Raw genomic sequence first — 18,515 nt, 5'->3', positions numbered from 1 at the left:
CATTTCTTCATGTATGTTATACGTGCACACATGTAAAACAGATTTAATATTTATTAATAATATTAGTAATATTTTTTCTTGTGACTTTCACGCTCATTTGAGCTTCTGAGATCCAATGTATTTTTTGGAGATTTTTTTTTTGTTATTAATTAATCAAAGTTTTTTTATTATTTTATTATTAGACTGTTGTGTCTATAATATAGTCTAAAAAATGATTAAAAGCGTCTCTCAAAAACGTTTTAAACGGGCATATAATATGTTGAATTTACCAAATATCCTATATATATGCAAACGGATTATCGCAAACGTCATTATATCGTTTGGACATTGTATGCACATTAAACGCAATGCAACATATGCAAACATATTATTTGAAAGTTCTTCCCGTATACAATCGCATTATATTGTACAGCGATTTCTTAAATTTCTAATTTTACCGCATTGTACAAAATCTAAAAAAAAACACGGGACTTGATTATCTATATTGATTACCTCGTGCTATTATACCTCAATGAGAATAAAAAATGACGATATTACATCTACATATTTACATGTATTATTCCACGATCATTCTTGAAACATCGCATTTTAGCTAGATAGATAGAAGCGACAAAGTATGATGGAGTCCCAGTGTGTATCTTGCTGAAGATCACATTCGGTGACGTCTACTTGATACAGCCAGAACCATGCATTGACGATATCGCCATGATTTGTGCTATGTAATATATTGTTACGACACGACGGTGCGCCGTAGAATGTACCTACGTTGCATGTTATAGCGTTGGGAATAATCCGGAATTAGAGAATGCCGAGATTAACTCGCTGCGGGGCATCCACGCTGAGCGAAGAGTTACGTTGTAAGGTACTGTTACAAAGCAGCGTTTCCTAAATAGGCGATTATGGCAAATGCGTTAAAACTTCTATCATTATCATGCTTATTTGAGACGATACCAAAGACAAGCAATTTCACGCTGCTCCGATGGAAAACTCTTCGTTGCGCAGAGTGTTTTTATGCTAAAGACTATATCGTACATTCATATTTATTAATATTTATTGTCATGGTATATTGTCATGGATAAACTAAAAAATATAAAGTTGAACATAAAAGTTTTGTATGTGTCGTTAATACTTATATAGAAAAACTTATTAAAAATATAAGAATAAAAGGCGATTAAATCAATTATTATTATACTCGGTCGGCTTATTATCTTCTCTGTCGCGAACGTAAAGGGAGTACGGGTTTTGTCGTGTCACGATACCAGAAATGGAATTTGAATTAAAAAGGGCATTACCTATCCAACTAAAGAGTTACTGAAAAGAGAACGTTTTCAATGCAGTAAAACCCGATTTAAAGCTGTCAGTTCAGTGCATACGTCGTCTGAAGGGATTAGTAATGAAGGGCCGTGTTACGTTACAGTCGCATTGGGCAGATACGAAATACACCGATAATAATACTGAGAATGACAAGGATACATAATACATTTAGCTTTTCTCATATATACATATACATCAGAACACAATCTACCATAAAAATCAGATTAATATGATAGAACTCTATTAAATCTGGTCTAAGTCCAAATTAATAAATATTACATACATCAATTTGCAATTTTTCAAATATATTTTTCAAATATAATCATATCATAGTGAGAAAAAACAATAAATTTATAAATATCGAGATATAAAAAGTAAAAGTTCGTTTGCAACGTGTATATAATCTTGGATTTTTTTTCTACTCGACTCTTTATTTGTAATAACAGTTTTTAGTTAAAATGATATCATTAATTAATTAATTCATAAAAATTATTGCAACTTTTATTTGTAACTTTTATCAGAGTTGAATCGGATGAACTTTAAGAGCTTTCGATACCTTTACGCATTTATAAAATATAAACTCTCGTCTCTTCAATATATTATACAAAGTGTCAAATAAACCTGTTCAATTCGTCACTTTGCTCGGTTATATTATACGATCCAATTAGCAAGGATCTAAGAACAAAGGACGCATCATTCTTGTTACCTCCTTCACATTTCATTGCTCGTTATGTGAGCTAATTAAGTACGAGCCCTTAGATAGATGACTATGTATAAGATATAGCCATAACCATTCACGTTTCTCATAACTCTTGTCACATAATATTAATTAATACGAATCAAATATGATTCTAACGTTTTGATTCATAATATTAATATATAGTAATTCTCAATTTCTTTTATCAATATCTTACTTTATTCAATGTCATACTATTTATTGATATGACATACATCAATAGACTTATTAATTTATATAAATGTTTTCGAGCTTTTTATTATTAAAATTATATGATTTTTTTCTGCTTTTCGAAATATAATTATTAATTTTAGGGAAGCTCGAAGTACTCAAACTCAGCCTAGCGGAAATTTTGCGAAATTTTCCCGAGATAATGGCTCATCTATAACTGTTCGAGGGGGTATTATACCAAAGTCGAAGTGGGAGGTAGCGGGGCGCGAGTAAAGAGGGCTTCGTACTGTAGAGGAAACTCGACACTCCACGCTGTGAGGTCTTAACGTCTAGATGATCGAGGACCATGTAAAGTAAATGTATAGAGTATATCTCGGGCGCGCCAAAATAGGTGCCTCGGTAGCACCGTGACGTCGAGGGATCCTTCAAAACTCGCCCGAACTCGACGTTTTCATCGTCACATTTCCACGCTGCGAAACACGCGTTTCGAGGGTCCTTAGCGAAAGTATCGACTTCCGATCACAGCCGCCACGTCGTTTAGCACGCTGGCGCTTCACGGCGATTGAAATTATGGCTCGACGGTGGTGCAAACACAGAGGCCGGCGCACATTCCGTTTTAATATACATAGTTCCGACGTGCGCTCGTTGCGGTTCGTGATACGGCTTGCGTTTGTATCAATTAGCGCGTCGCTACCGCGCGGTGGCTTGCGACCGGGGGCGTGAAAATGCGCCGGGAGCGGCGATGATAAAGGTGGATGGGATACGATTCGCGTCGGTGTCGGCAGGTCGAGAGATGTGGAGGGATGCTTTTTGTCGGAAATTTGATTTTCCCTTTCTCTCTTTTCTTCGTTTATTTCCGCGTTTCTCCCATTCACGGCTCTTGCGACTGAAGACCGCGACACACTTACCGCTTCCGCGAATTGAGAGACACGACAATATTCTATTCGTTTACTTTTCATCCCCCTAAGGTTTAGTCTAAATTCACCGTTAAGAATATAAATTGGAGCGAGAACGCGCATCGGTCCGGATGGGGCTTCCCTATTCCGCCGTCTCGCGATCGTTTTTCCTCCTACCTCCGCTTCGTCTTCCTCTATCTGTATATCCGTGTCGTCACACACGCATATACATTTGTATCCGCTTGTGTACGCGCGAATATATGTAGGTATGTGCAATGGCATGGGCCGGAGGGCTCCCGTGGGTGCGATTGTCGCAGCACAAATTACCATGCCCAACCCCGTCGGCGGGGTCAAACCTTCTAACCGTGGCGTAGTCACACAAGGCCCGGTCACCGCCGTTGCCAAAGGGTCGCTCCACGCGTACCAATTTCTCCCAACAGTCGGCTGCTTCTTTCTTTTTTATTTTTTCTGTCCGTCCGCCTTGTTCGCCCCATCGACGAAACGTTCGTGGCAGACGTGCTTTTGCCGTGTTGTGAAAATACTGGCGATGTCGCGTATTGCAGCGACTGTAACTAATGGTATCACCGGGAATATTTAAAGAGACTCCCAATGGTGATTAAGGGAACCTTATGCGGAGTTCCACGTTGTCGTAACGGTAACGTCGAGTCATGAGCAATTAAAATATTATATCACATTTATTATTTGTAAGCTCTTTTACTTTACGGTTTACAATTGATTGAACAAACAGAATAAGCAATAAGATTAATTAACTAAAGATATACTCAATCGTCGATAAATAAAATAGTATTTAATTCGTGTTTATTTTTTTACTGCGCGATTGATAACTCTTGATATATTAAATATTTTGCACTTGAGGCTTCTTAACTGTAACATCATCTTCATGCTTATACACGTATAATAAGATTGTGACGGATTTAATGGTAATTGATATGATATTGATATTTACGCGATTACTGACAGCAACTCGGAAAGACTCTCATTATTACACGCTTACTCTATTTTATAACAAACGTATATATGCTGAATGAATATAGATATTGCATAATCGTTCTCGATTGCAGTTGCCAGTCTTTTATATGCTAACACATTTACACGAGCACTATCGAAACGTCCGTACTCGAGTTGCGCGCGTTTTAAACTGCAATACGCACATACACATATATAGATACACGTATCAGTACGGTATTGGCACGCAGCGTAAAACGTAGAAAAACCCTCCCGCGAACAGTAATTTACGAATTTGTCGAGTTCGAATTTGCCACGCTCTACCATAGAGTCAAGTGTTTTGCGAGGGAATTTACTGGTGGCGTACGAGTTCGATCTGGTGTAATGATCGCCGATGGTCATTGAACCTACGAGTGAATTTTCCGAGTTGCATATCGCTGAGTTGCAAAATAATTGTTTTCGCATTGTTTTAAACGTGATCCAATAATCCTATTCTATCTGAAGGATATCTGAAGGATAATTATAAAATTCTCTTTATTACATCATGGTGTCTATTATATATCATTTTCTTTGTATAAATTATTTTTTTATTTACAAAAAATTACTTATGCAAAATATTTATTTATATTATCAGCACATACGTTAGTGTATTTCGTAATAATGAATATTAAGCGCAAATTATCTTCGAAAGGAATAATGCGTATAAAAATTCATATGATATGGTTCATGGACGTGCGCTTAGAGCCATATGCGTGACAGTTAAGGGAAGATACGCGTGTGCATTACACACCTGTGAACCCGGTACAGCCTACCCTTCATTACCGAAGTTCTCATTGCGTGGTGCAAACGTAGAATTTCCCTGCAAAATTCATGCTGCTAAGTACGTAACCGCGTGTGAGCCCCAGCAAGATAAAATTGCTCCCGCCGGGGCCAGCGGACGAGGCAAAAATTTGAGACTATTCTGGGAATGCAATCTCAAAATGTGGAGCTAAAAATGCGCCCTCGCAATTTCACACATATTACCGCAAGAATGCCACCGCCATAGGGTGTAGGGCGACGGAGTTGTCGGCGGTCAGGGGAGAACACATGCGTTTTTACATTCTCCCGTTGCTGCTAAGCGTAATGCAGCTCGTAAAAACTCGCGATCTTTCCCTCTTAATGCCGTGGTTTTACGCATTTTTTCATTCGCGCATTATGGCGACGGGTATGGTGTCAGGTGCGCGAGTCGTATACCGATGGCCATCACTGATCTTCGAATTTTAGATTAAAACTCTCGGTCCAGATACTATGCATAAACAGGAGAGCGTATTTCATTGTTGAATAAATCGATATTCGGTTTTATACATAATAGAATACAGCATAAAAATGGAAGTAGGTACTATCGCTTGCTTGGATTCGTGTTGTAGTAACGTTTTAATGCTGTGTAATCTAAGTCAGAATTTCGTGCGTTATTGCGAATCTTAAGAAATTTTTTTGAACATTATACAGCTTTATCTTGAAAATTTATTTCATATATTTATTTTTACATTAATATCTTAACATTTTAATTTAGATTAAATGCCTAATTACCTCTTTAGATTCGTATTTTCATAACAAGTTGAAATATTAACGATAAATGCTATTACGATAAAGCTAATAGGATTTGATAATATTATGCCCCGCAATTTAGAATAATTAATGTCAAGACTTATTTAGGAATATGAAAAGTCCTTGAAATTGTACAAATATTATGCAAACTTAATAAAAGATGGAACTTAATAAATAATCCGTAAAATTTCACGTACCTGTCTGTCGTATAAAAAAAGAAATTTAATTGTTGTATATCAGCATTGTGCGTAAAAAAATTATCAAGGAAAAGTAACAATGTAAAAGAGAGGCATACAAAGAATTTTAAGTTTAATCACAAGCAAGGCACCGCCTTCTCGAAGTTTTCTATTAAGGAATGCTCGTTGTAACGACTTGGAAAGTTTGGGTTCCGGACGCAGTTACGTCTTCAGATATTTTTATTTCCGCCGGAGGGAACCGCGTCTCATCAACTGCGCTGTCTAACAACGAAGACGAGAGAAACATCCCGAATGAACATTTCATTGCTAGTATAGCAACATGGTCATGCTAAAAAGAGTTTGCCATTGCCTAATGACTATCTCTTTAGATTCGTACTTTCATAACAAGTTGAAATATTAACGATGCTATTACGAAGCTAATAGGATTTGATAATATTATGCCCCGCAATTTAGAATAATTAATGTCAAGACTTATTTAGGAATATGAAAAGTCCTTGAAATTGTACAAATATTATGCAAACTTAATAAAAGATGGTAACAATTATGTAGAAAATTTCTAAACGCGTGTAAAATTTATCAACTTTTTTATTTTAAGTGTTCACTTAATCTTTCAATCTTTATTTATAGAAATTCATAATTCTCTAATATGTTTAAAACTTTCTGTTTTCAATTAGAGACCATCGTGCAATCAACTTGTTATTTAATGCAAACTAAATTAAGGTGAATAATAGCTGTTACACTTTTTATGATTAACGATTTACGTGAGATATCTTTTTCTATCTATTTTTGTATTGAGATTGTTAAATTCTAATAGATACGGCGAATACGATAAAACCTGTTAGTGTGAATGTGCGTACGTGTGTATGCCAAAATCGCCGACAGGCAACAATAACGCAATTTCCGTAGATCCACGGAAACGTTTTCGTTGAAATGTTTGAATAGATCACAGCGATGGTATTTACGCAGAACAATGATAGAACGAAGTACAATATTGTTGAAAATCTAAATTAATTGTGCTTTTTGCTATTTAGTATCGATATTGTTTGCTGAATCTGCTTCTAGCTGGCGTATTTTGTAGAACTGTTATTTCCATAATCAATCGTGTATAACCTCCTCCGTAATCAATTATCATATTTGTCATATTATAAAATGTAGGTATGTATATTTGTTATGAGTACTACTACTTTTTGTATAAATAATCGTATAATAAATTAAAGAATAATGTTATGGTAATTAATACTTAATCAATGATTAAAAATATGTAAATATATGTTTAATACACACGTTTTATTTTAGTGATTTTTAAAAAGATTCATATTTTATCAATTTACAGAAATATGGATCTTCTATAAAGTAAAATATTGTTTTCCAATAATATTGTATAGGTAGTAAAGAGGCGGAATTTATTATTTTGTTATATAATTACTTCAATGTCTTACGACATTACATAAGCATTTCAGTTGTCAACGATTGATTATCGAAATATTGAGGAAACTTCGAAAATGTAATATCAGAGAATAGTTAACATTTCTAGGGAGGACAAGTACTGTTTCGAGTAATATCCGAGAGCTGCCAAATCAATTTCGTCTGATATTACGCAAATTGTCCTGATCCTAGCGACGTCCTCATATTAATCATAGAAGCTACCCTCCTTTACGAGGTGAGCAGCCATTCCTCCATCCTCGAAATTTGCTTTCTCTCCCTCGGATCCTCGATCCGCCCTCCCACTTCGGGTTTCGTCTTTCTCCTCTTCCAGTCCATATATTCTCCTTCATCTAGCGAGCCGCATGATATGTTTAACGTTGAATGTAATTTGAAAGATAACCCATCTATGTGTGCGCGCAACTTGTTTGCCTTTTTGGCGTCTAGAAATTATAATCTTGGAAACTTTCGAATTGGAAGCATCGTTGCGGTCTATGTGGATTGCAACGCGTCGATATATTATTTACATTCAAGATAGCGAAACTTTTCCGAAGTTTACATTATAACCTTTCGATATTATTTGCAACGATCTTGTTCGACTGTGAAATATAAAATAATTTTTAAATTATGTATTCAGAAAATAGTTTGGTATAATAATAATTTGCATTTCATTCGCAATCATTGACAAGATTTTTTTAAGATTAATATTTTCGAATATTCGAATCGATATGTATTTTTATGATATTATTATTCTCTCCGCATAGTCAATCGAAATCATCCTAATTTTTTCATCGTACAAAAGATTTCTTATAAATGCATATGCATAGTAGCAACTTGCTCTACATGGTTATTGTAATGCATAATGCACCTTTTTCTCTTCTCGATGTTATATGGATAAGCTCTAACCTGTTTGACTTATCTGTACTTTCCATTATTTTGTTACATTTATCGCGTAAAATTGCATTCAGTAACTCCTAGCAGAATTTGAATAATCAGTTTTTTGCAATATTTAAGTAATTCCGTATTGCGTTTTAATTGTAAATAATACATCTACGGATTATCGAAATGCAAATCGGCTCTAAATTTAATCTTCCGGTTAAATTATCGAATAGGATGTTACGGTACAAATATATTTTCAGTTTAATCGTGAAGTGTTATTGCGTAATGACTAATTCAAGTTCTTGTATGTGCAGAGGCAATGTTTAAATTTCACTTTCTCACTTTAGTATTCTATACTCTTCACATTTTTTTCCCATATTTTTAAATTTTTTTACAGTTGATTAAGTTATACATTCATAAGTTATATTCCGATTTAATTTTTAAATCGCACTTACGAAGAGACTGTTTCAAACAGTACACTAATATTTTATCAAGTTTGGGGCTTTCTGTCGAGGGCAGTATCTACGCAATATCGGTGCCAGCCTCGAGGTATGGGGGTTCTGCCACACTAGAACGGTCGTATAATCCCCGATGCGATATACGGTGGCTGCGTTTACAGTCAAGTGCGTCCGCTTACTCACGATCGTATCTATGCTCTAACTTTAGGCGTTACGTTCGCGCAAACCCCTATCACGTCTGTGCTACCCCGGACATCCAATAGCCAAGAGTTCCTAATACGGACCGACCTAACATGGCGATACTTCCGTGAGATTCTCGTGACGATAAGAATTCAGGCAATCTCTTGCATTTTTATGTTCGAATGTCATATCGTTTCTCATGATGACTTTTCAATTAAATTCTAGCGGGAAAAATTATTTACTTATGTACGAACGATAAAGTTGCATGCGATTTATGTCATAAAAATTTATGTCAGAAAAATTAATAATCCAAATCATTTATTAAATATCGACATATTTATTATAGAAATCAAGCGCGACTGTCAGCGAAGCATCAGGAATTATCAATGGAATTTTACACTTTTTACGGAATTTTTAAATTTTTTTTAAATAGTAAATGAAGAGGAATTCTTTTCTAATGAATTTTTTTTTCTTAACAATATCAAGCGAAACCTGATAGACTTGAAGCAATTTCTTTTAATACACTTTAGATTTATAACAAGAAAGGACTATAACAGGGCGAGGATCTCGTTTCGTCTCCCTTTCGTTGCTCGCGTTCTGACTTTTATCAGTTTTTTGTTCCCAAAGTATACAAGCGCAACTAGTTATCTCCACGCTTTCCGCTGTTTCCTGCGGGTATACGAATGGAAAAACTGCTTCGTGACAGCACGGGCAGGCAGTGATTCGTCACTCGTTGAGTAGCCAGTAGACGCTCATCCAGTGATTTCAGTCGGGAAATTATTTCGACATTTCGCAATTTGCCAATGGCGGTTCTTTTGTACTCAACTATTGATTCTTTGTCAGAGGATTTAGCTTTTTATTAAACGCCCAAGAAATAACGTTTTTAATCACAATCGAAATGATGCCCTAGCAAATTATTAATGCATTCACTTCTCATTATTATTTCAAACGTGGAAACGAAGGATATAACTACATATAATGGTAGTAATTTTTCCAATCTATGCGGAACAGCTATGTGAATAATTTTTATATCATTATTAAAGGGCTTTAACGAACATGTTTTATACATGATGGTATTAAAATAGAAATGTATTCTTTAATTTGGTAACGAATAAGTAATAAATCATATGATTGTGTATCCGGATAAATAAATTTTAAATAATACTTAATGGCATCTCTCATGATACTCAATTAAAAACTGGAATTTATTGAAACAAAATATTTTTTAATATTCGTTCATAACATGAAAATTTATTCTATAACATAAAAAGATATGTTCTATATAATACATTTATTCTTGCAAAATATCAAAATATGTGTCAACAACAAAATAAGAATTTTTATTTGTCACATTAAAAATATACGTGATTTATACGAGTTTTATCGACAATATAGTTTATAAAAATCTAGACGAATTTCTTATTACATGACATGGATTATTGTTTTATTAAAGACTTATTCTGTTAAAGATACTGTTAATTTAAGTAATGGTTTTAATTTATTAAGGAATTTTTTGCTCTCAACATTGTGAATCATAAGTCGCGCCGTGGATAAAATTTATAGTTTATTTATTAAACTATCTTGAATGAGGTAATTTAATCTCTCTCTATAAGTATTCTACTAGTAAATAATAAGAACTTTTATTTCCAAATGTCATCGTTTATTGCGCTATGTCAGCCGGTGGTGTGTAATGAAATTCCTCAGATGTAAACGTCAATCGTATAGGAATATTAAATAATTAATTCAACCAAATCACGTTGTTTACAAATGAGATATAATTCAAATTTTGCAAGAGAAATAATGAAGATATATATCTACGATTATATTGAATTGAATGTATTGGAATGTTAATAAAATGCGCGCAGATTCCTCGATATTAATTCATTGCCTTTAGCTTTTGCCTGATATATCCAATATTTAATTCGTATGAACAAACCTGAATATTAAAAGGAGAATTAGATTTTTATTAAAATCGATAAAAGATTCTTCTTTATATTATAATCATAACAAATACATGTAGTATTTTTTAAAACAATATCTATAAATATTTAAATAAGAATCGAAATCGAAAAAATTTGTTGATTAAATAAATTTTATAATCAGAATGTCGTAAATTCAACACAGACATAAAAACGATGTGATATTTTAATATTGCATACTGAAGATTTAATTAAGTCGAGAAATGATATGTCGATACAATAAATTTTTAAGTTATTAAAATTAAAAATTAATAACATTATGTAGAATTCAAATCTGAAATTGCAAGCTAATTTCTTGCATTGAATTTAATCTTTTTTGACTTTAATCTTTAATTTAAACTTGAATTTTAAATACAATATGATCACAAAAGAATAATAAATTATTGAGAAAACCATAAAAAGAAAAGTACTAAATTATTAAATAAACTATTAATTATAAAAAATTATTAAAGTTAATGTTAAATTTAAGTTTGTGGAGATTATAATCTATTTTCTGTGATTGAAAAATAAAATAGATTATTTCTGTTTTCAAATTCTATTCCGAAAAGAACGAAATTGATTTATAACAAATTAAAAAAATAAATTACCATATTTTTACAAATTAAAAAAATAAATTACCATATTTTTGTGTGACAAGATAATTTTATTTTGTTGATATATTAAAATTACATTTTCTTGGTGGAGATCATAAGAGAGATCAATTTTACTCATCGCGAAAATTTAAAATGGACTAATAAAGAACAAGTAGATATTAATTTATGTAAAGATCTTTTTAAACGAAAAAAATCTTTCTATTTTTCAATTAAAAAAAAAAATATATATATATATATATATATATCTTCATTTAACGTAACTTGAAATCCTGGAAATAAAATGTTTTCTTCGTAATGATAATACATTGTAATTTGTAAAAATATTCCTAAGTATTTTTTATAAAACTAGAACATTACAAAGCGCGCGTTTCGCGCGCGCGCGCCATTTATTTTTTAATATTACATATTTTTTTATAAAATATTTACGTCACATATTATATAATCTCGCCACTAAAATCTCATACAATTAATATTAACTAATATTATACTATACTAATATTAACTAATGTTATGCCGAATTTTCATTTCCAAAATTTAATATTTACTCCTAATCCTAATATGTCGTGTCCTCAATTGTGCGCAAAGCTTAATAGAAAGATATTATCTTATAATGTTTAATTTGTTAGATGTTGAAATGTTTATATTTAAAATAGCGAGACAGTGGTATGTGGCCTTGATACTTTGTTTATAACCGGCGGATATTGCGTACGTCCTGCGTAGCGCGCTATCATTCAGCCGCCAACACTCGTGCGAGTGGGTAGTGTTGTGTATCGATCCGCGTATCTTCGCGTTTTCTTTTCGAAACGAAGTCGCGACTAGTTCTAGATGATACCAAATACATTGATGCATGTTACAATAAACATTAATAACTTGGGTAAGTATGAGTTTATCAGATTTATATCAAGGCGACTTGTTTCACTGAATATTCCGAGCGGCGAAATTGACTCGTATTCATTAATCAACGCTTATTTTTTTGAAGAATAATGATAATTCATTTTTGCAAATAATACGGATAGTATGCCTTAACATGATGGAAGAGCTTCGTATCTCTTTAATGATAATCTTTAACGATGAGGGTCTTTCTTTATATAATAATGATCTAATTCGAATATCGTTAACGTTGAGCGTAAATTCTCTTGGAATTCGCTTCTTCATTTTGAAAGTCTCACTGATTTAAATATAATTTGAATACATGTTTTGTAATATATAGAATTATTTATTCTAACAATTTTATTCTAACAATTGTTTATTATAATAGATATTATAACAGATATTAAAACAGATATTTAATAGGTATTATATAATGAGACTCTGTGTAATCTCGATATAGTAATTAGTGAAAAAATACGCAAGCTCTGCAATAATGCTTCTATATCAGTAAATTACGATCGTATGCGATTTTTATTGATGCGATCCGCGCGCATTTATCGCCACGTTGACTCTCCTTACCTGTCGCGAGCTGACGCACCACGAAGTCGTCGTGAATAGAAGCCATCGCACTTAGCCCGACGATCGTAATCTCTCACCTCGCTTTTACTGCCGCAATGAAAAGAATAGCGATCGTTTCTTCGCGCTTCGTCGTCGCTGTCGCCGGTTGGCTGGCTTCGTTGCGAAGGGAATTCGCGGAGAGAACGATAGGGCGCGCAAAGCGGGAAGGCCCAGAAGCCCTTCGTGATTTCCTATTAGCACAGATATTGCTTCACGAAGGACGAAAGTAATAATTTATCCGGGCGTAGGGTCGCGCTTCCTTTCTCGCCCCTTTCTTGCCCGCTTTCTCTCTTTCTCTCTCGCTCTATTCATCCCTTGTACTTTGCCCTTCTTCTTCTTTCTTTCTCTCCAGCGGTGCTGCTAACCGCCTCTGAGCTTAACCCACCACCACCACCACGTCCGCCTGGTTCATTGTAGCGCAAAAATAAGTGAGTGTATGATGCACGAGCGCAGGGGGAATTATATGCCCTGTAAGTGGAAAAGGAAAAAGGGGGGGTTGCCACGGACTGCTCTCCAGGGGAAGGGGGTTGGCTGAATACTTTACCGCGGCGACGCACATACGACGGAGAAACGTGAATTTGCTCGTTTTCCTACTAGTCCCTCTCCCTTCAACATCTCTCATTCGGCTGTCTCCCCCACGCAACTCTTCTTCTCCGTTTTTATTTCCTTGGTTCTCTCTCTAATCCACCTTTCTTCTTCGCCGTATCTTTTTTTTTTTTCCTTTACCGGCCGTACGCCCTTTCGGCCGCATGCGGACGAAAAAGCTCGCGCAGAACGGACGAACGGAGTTAATCCTTCGCGCGCGAAAAGCAAAAGGCGGACCGCCGTCTCTTGAGCTTCACGGGGCTTTGGCGATTATGCCAGCAAAAAGAGGACTGCTTAAGCAGAGTGCATGCAAGCGATTGTTAAATGTCCGAACATGAATATAGTAGGAACAGTCTAATACTTTTGCGCGATAACACCGAAATGTCAGCGTTTCGCCGACGAATGTTGATATTATCCAATTTAATTTCTTGCAATTAGCGTACGCTTATAGACTTTATTTGAATTATTTTTCTATAGAATGCTATATCAATAGAAAGATTTTTTAATGATTATAATCCAAGCAATTTTCTAAATTGTAAAATAATTAAATTTTCCTACTTAGAAGTATTATTACAAAAAATGTGCTTTTATCAATACTTCGATTATTTCATTCATTGAAGTTCGGTTAATATTTATAGCTGCGTACTAAATTATTAAGAAAATTATTAAGAATATTAAAGTTAAATGATTTTTTACAAAATTAATAAAAATTATTTGTAATCTCAGCCAAAATTATTATGTGTTTTGTTTGGATTATCTATAATCTCTATAATATGTATTTATTAATTTTATATTATCTATTAAATAAATATTTTTAAATTGGAGAATGTTTTATAATTCAATTTTTATTACATGTAAAAATGTAACTAAATATTTTAATTATTTAATTAAAAATTATTTACTATATTTATCTTTCTTGCTGTTTCTCGACATCTCTAGAAATTAAATATTTGTTTAGTAGTGTTGCATATATCGAATGAAACTAAGAAATGAAACAATTTCTCTTTGATGAGTATGCGTTATCTCAAGCGTATTTTCATTAGGAAGAGCGTGAATTAATTAGCATTTTCCTTGGCAATCGATAGAGATGTGCAACGCACACCTCGAAGAGCAGCCTCGAATAGGAAAGTTGTTCGACTTGCCAGTTTCGCACGCTTGACAAACTACGATTCGCGCATTTCTTGAAATAACACGTCGGAAGGGAGACTAGGTCGCGATAATTATTATTATCTAGTTTGTCAAACGGTTGGGGCAGATGTCGTCGCTCCGTGTCTCGAAGATGCGTCATGGATCTCGCCGGCTGCCTGAAGTGAGCCAAGATGTAAATCCCATTAGTGAACTAGACGCGACTTCCTGGCCCGAGTGCCTCGACGCGATGCGAGGTAGGTATAGACGCAACACGGATGCAACGACGACGATGAAGATGACGACGGCGGCGGTGGTAGCAATCGCGAAAGCGCGACAGCGATGATGACAGCGCGATGGTACTGACGGAATATGCGAAGTAACGATTCACTATGCGAAGTCGTTTGCTTCCCGTCGTAGATAGATATGTGAAACAATATTTATGTTATAGTCGGCGATACAATTCCTGTGCGGACTTCTTGTATTAACAATACACAATGCCAAGATACACCGCAGCCGTAGAACGTGCGAAGTCGAAACGTTGGTAAGACAACAGTAACTTGATATTTCGGAAATTGAGAGAAATGGAACTGCCTGCGTGTGTGTTCACATAATTTCATTTCTGAATGCCCGTTATTTTCGAGATATATATATATATATATATATATGATATGTATATATGCGCGCGCGCGCGCGCATGTGTGTGTGTGTGTGTGTGTGTGTGTGTGTGTGTCTGTGTGTGTGAATTAATGAGAACAATATTTACGTGGATAAGGACCGGGATTATATTTTCAATGAGATACGAATGATAATCAAAGCAAGGCCATTACTTTCGCTACATAGTTAAACGCGGTTCGCAAATTAAAGGAGCACTTCGCGGACGCAACGTGAACATCACGGGATTTATTATATCGTTAGAGCGTGAAAGCAGGGAATATTTCTCCCCGGTACTGCCTAGGGGATGCGTCACCCCTCTGGCCGACACATCCCAGCCTTCCCCCTTTCATTTTATTACGAACGGACGAACGTGTCGTCAATCCTCTACAATCTTAAAATCTGCAAATATATTACGGAGAAAGAAAAATGTAAGAAGAAACAATTATGTTTTTATTATTATTTTAAAATTATAGACTATTTGTAGAAGAAAATTTCGCAACCATTAAAGGTACCGTTTGTTTGAAGAAATAAAAATTTATTTAAACAAAATATTATATTAATTAAACAATATATATATTTTTAATTTCGTAATTTTAAAAATAACGATACATTTCTTTTATCATAAAAATTACACAACATACACATTACACAACGTACGCTCACAAATTTGAAGATGAAATAATATTTTTATAAATCAATTGTACGTTTCTAAGGTGAGATAAATATAATGTCGGATGACAAGAGAATGAAATCTTACAATGCAATAATTCGCTCTGCACATTATCTCGTCGTATTTCTATGGCACCGCGTTGGATACGCGTACGCACGCACATATAACACACGTGTATCCGGTATACACGCGAGAAGCGAATTTGCATGTCAATATCTTCCGAGAGAATAAATCCATACGTATGAGGGAAGAAGAGCTCCTTAAATTGGTAATCGCGGTCTACGAAGCAGCCTCCGCGTTTATCCGCCACCGCGTAGCGGAGTTACGCAACAGTGCGACGTCTTTCGGTGACAACGCGGCGCGCAAACATCCGGTAACTCGATACCGGATGTCTCGCGTGTGCAGAGATATCCGTCCCGCCATGTTCTCGATTAATTTGCAAATTTAAATGCACGCGCACGCTCCAGCAATTGCGAATTCCAAGCGACTGTCTCAAGGAAATTTTGCAGAGGCGCGGAAACAAATTTCTGGCGTTATCCTCTGTGTGTCTAACATGGTATATACGGCTTTCTATATATGTTTAACATGTACAAGTCGAAAAATATTCGATTGATTATGTGTTTGAAAGAGTAATATGAAGTATCTTTATTCTGATAAAGTAAACACTTGCATACGTATATATACGTATATACGTATATACATATGCATATTTAATTAAATATCACCTTTGTTTAATAGTGTTGATATACTGCGTATTATAATTATATAATCATGAAATAAATTAATACGTTAATGTAAAATTAATAATATATATAATAATATATTAATGCGAAATTAAATTATTGTTTCGCATATATATTCACGTTCTGTTTCTTTTTGACAAATAAGATAGGAGAGCATAACACGTGTGCGCTCAACTGTCTTACAATGAAAGCTGCAACGTAATTTCTATCACACATCATGTATTATACAATTTATATTATATGTAGATATTATATGTAGATACGATACAGCTTTGATATAAATGTATGTTAAATTCAAGCTAATTCGCTATTCTCTCAGAATGAGTAGGGTCATCACGAGATCGTTAATGTTAACGTAATTCTCTACGATATGCAAAGTTTCTAGCAACTAGATCTGCTACGAGATCAGCTGCGAAAGAACCGGGAGATTGAATGTAGCTCGTAAGCTGAGCCAGCGATGCTAACACGTATCTACGTGGAAATTAGGACACATGGCTAAAGCCTGTAAAGCGCGCATCTCGCGTCACTTATACATGAAAATTTACGTTTGCATTTTACTCGTAAAGCCATTTGAAATAACGGCTTAAACTAATCAGTTTATTTTTTCAAAAGACCGTCGTTTCATTTTTTATTAACAGAAAACGTGGGCGCGCGATATGCGAATGTAGAATGAATTTAAATATTAAAATATCATTTAGATTTGGTTAGGCGAGAGCGCCTGGTGATCCACGTATGTGCACGTGATCTATAATTAATTCTCAGGTATACACTTCCGATGCATAAGAAAGGCGGGAGATGTGCGAGAACGTAGCTGGCAAATTAACATACTATGCAAGGAAGAGATTGGCATGTGTTAATCTTTTGCTTGCAAAAGCGTGCCGTTCTACTACAATGTCATTGCGCCGAGGTCTATTTGCATGGAGACGTCTAACGTGTCGAGCGTAGCAGGTCGCGAAATTCCTCCGATATGCGTTCTCCGTAAATATTCATTAAAAGAGGGAGGCAGTCTACTCCCAAGTCGTTGACGGTAACGTTAAAGAGGTCCTCCCGGGAGAAGCTTGCCGCTCTCATCTCGGCTGTCGGTGTTGTGGAAAAGTGCCGATACCTTATTTCGCCGAGACGGCGAAATAATCTGCTATGCATAGCTCTACCCTCGTCGCGCGCTGCGGTGCGCCACCCCGTGTGCCGCACACATCGCCATTATATTTTAACTTCTACACACGCCATTTACCAGCGGCCGCGCGCCACCGACGGTGTTAAATTCTGTGGCAGCCGGCTTGGCAACGATCGTATCCCGGGCAGACAGGTAGTTTCAAGGGGTCTCGACGAATCCCCGGCGAGCCTTAGTCGGGAATCGAACGTAGCATGCCGCGGCCTTTTTCACCCCCCCCCCCCCTGCACTCGGCTTTTTGATTAACCTATGCATACTTGAAATCGCCTCGGCGCGATTTCTCGTACATGAAACTTTAACGGGCTACAGTCTGAAAAGAAACCGCTCGGCTTTCTTTCGTATGTAATTTTGCTGTCGTCACTGACGGTGGAAACGGGCACAATTGCATAATACGAAAATATAAAATAAGTATTTTTACTCGGATTATAGTTAGTTTAACGGATTATAAATGAGTCAAATTAAATTGAATGACGTATAATATGCTGGAAATCGATTATCGTGTTTTTCAATTCTCGCTTTCTATATCCACGCAATCCATCAAATGATAAAACTTAAGAATGTATAGGAAGTCCATTTATCTGCGATTTATTTGCGACGATCGGATCGTTAGTTCGCCCGTAGCCTAATGAGCATCTCGGAGACGAATTGCGGAGACGGACTGAGATATTGATGGAGGGCGTTCTTATTCTAAGCGATCG

General features: G+C 35.4%; 1 protein-coding gene and 1 long non-coding RNA gene across 2 annotated transcripts in view; both read right to left on the bottom strand.

Annotated features, from left to right (window-relative positions):
- LOC148937874 (uncharacterized) overlaps positions 1-15,016 on the bottom strand; it is a 42,901-nt gene extending 27,885 nt beyond the window's left edge. The window contains exons 1-2 of the long non-coding RNA XR_016137894.1: positions 13,411-15,016; positions 12,828-13,334 (exon numbers count right to left, since the gene is read on the bottom strand). This is a non-coding gene — a long non-coding RNA (uncharacterized LOC148937874). The remainder of the gene's footprint in view (positions 1-12,827; positions 13,335-13,410) is intronic.
- The window catches only part of Ten-a (Teneurin-a transmembrane protein), a 426,087-nt gene that overhangs the window by 227,281 nt on the left and 180,291 nt on the right, over positions 1-18,515 (bottom strand). The window lies entirely within an intron of this gene.

The sequence above is a fragment of the Pogonomyrmex barbatus genome, unplaced genomic scaffold, assembly GCF_055798465.1.
Source record: "Pogonomyrmex barbatus isolate J1 unplaced genomic scaffold, ASM5579846v1 scaffold10, whole genome shotgun sequence".
NCBI classification, from domain to species: domain Eukaryota; kingdom Metazoa; phylum Arthropoda; class Insecta; order Hymenoptera; family Formicidae; genus Pogonomyrmex; species Pogonomyrmex barbatus.
Note: the sequence above shows the minus strand (reverse complement) of the source record. Positions and strands in the feature narration are given on the sequence as shown.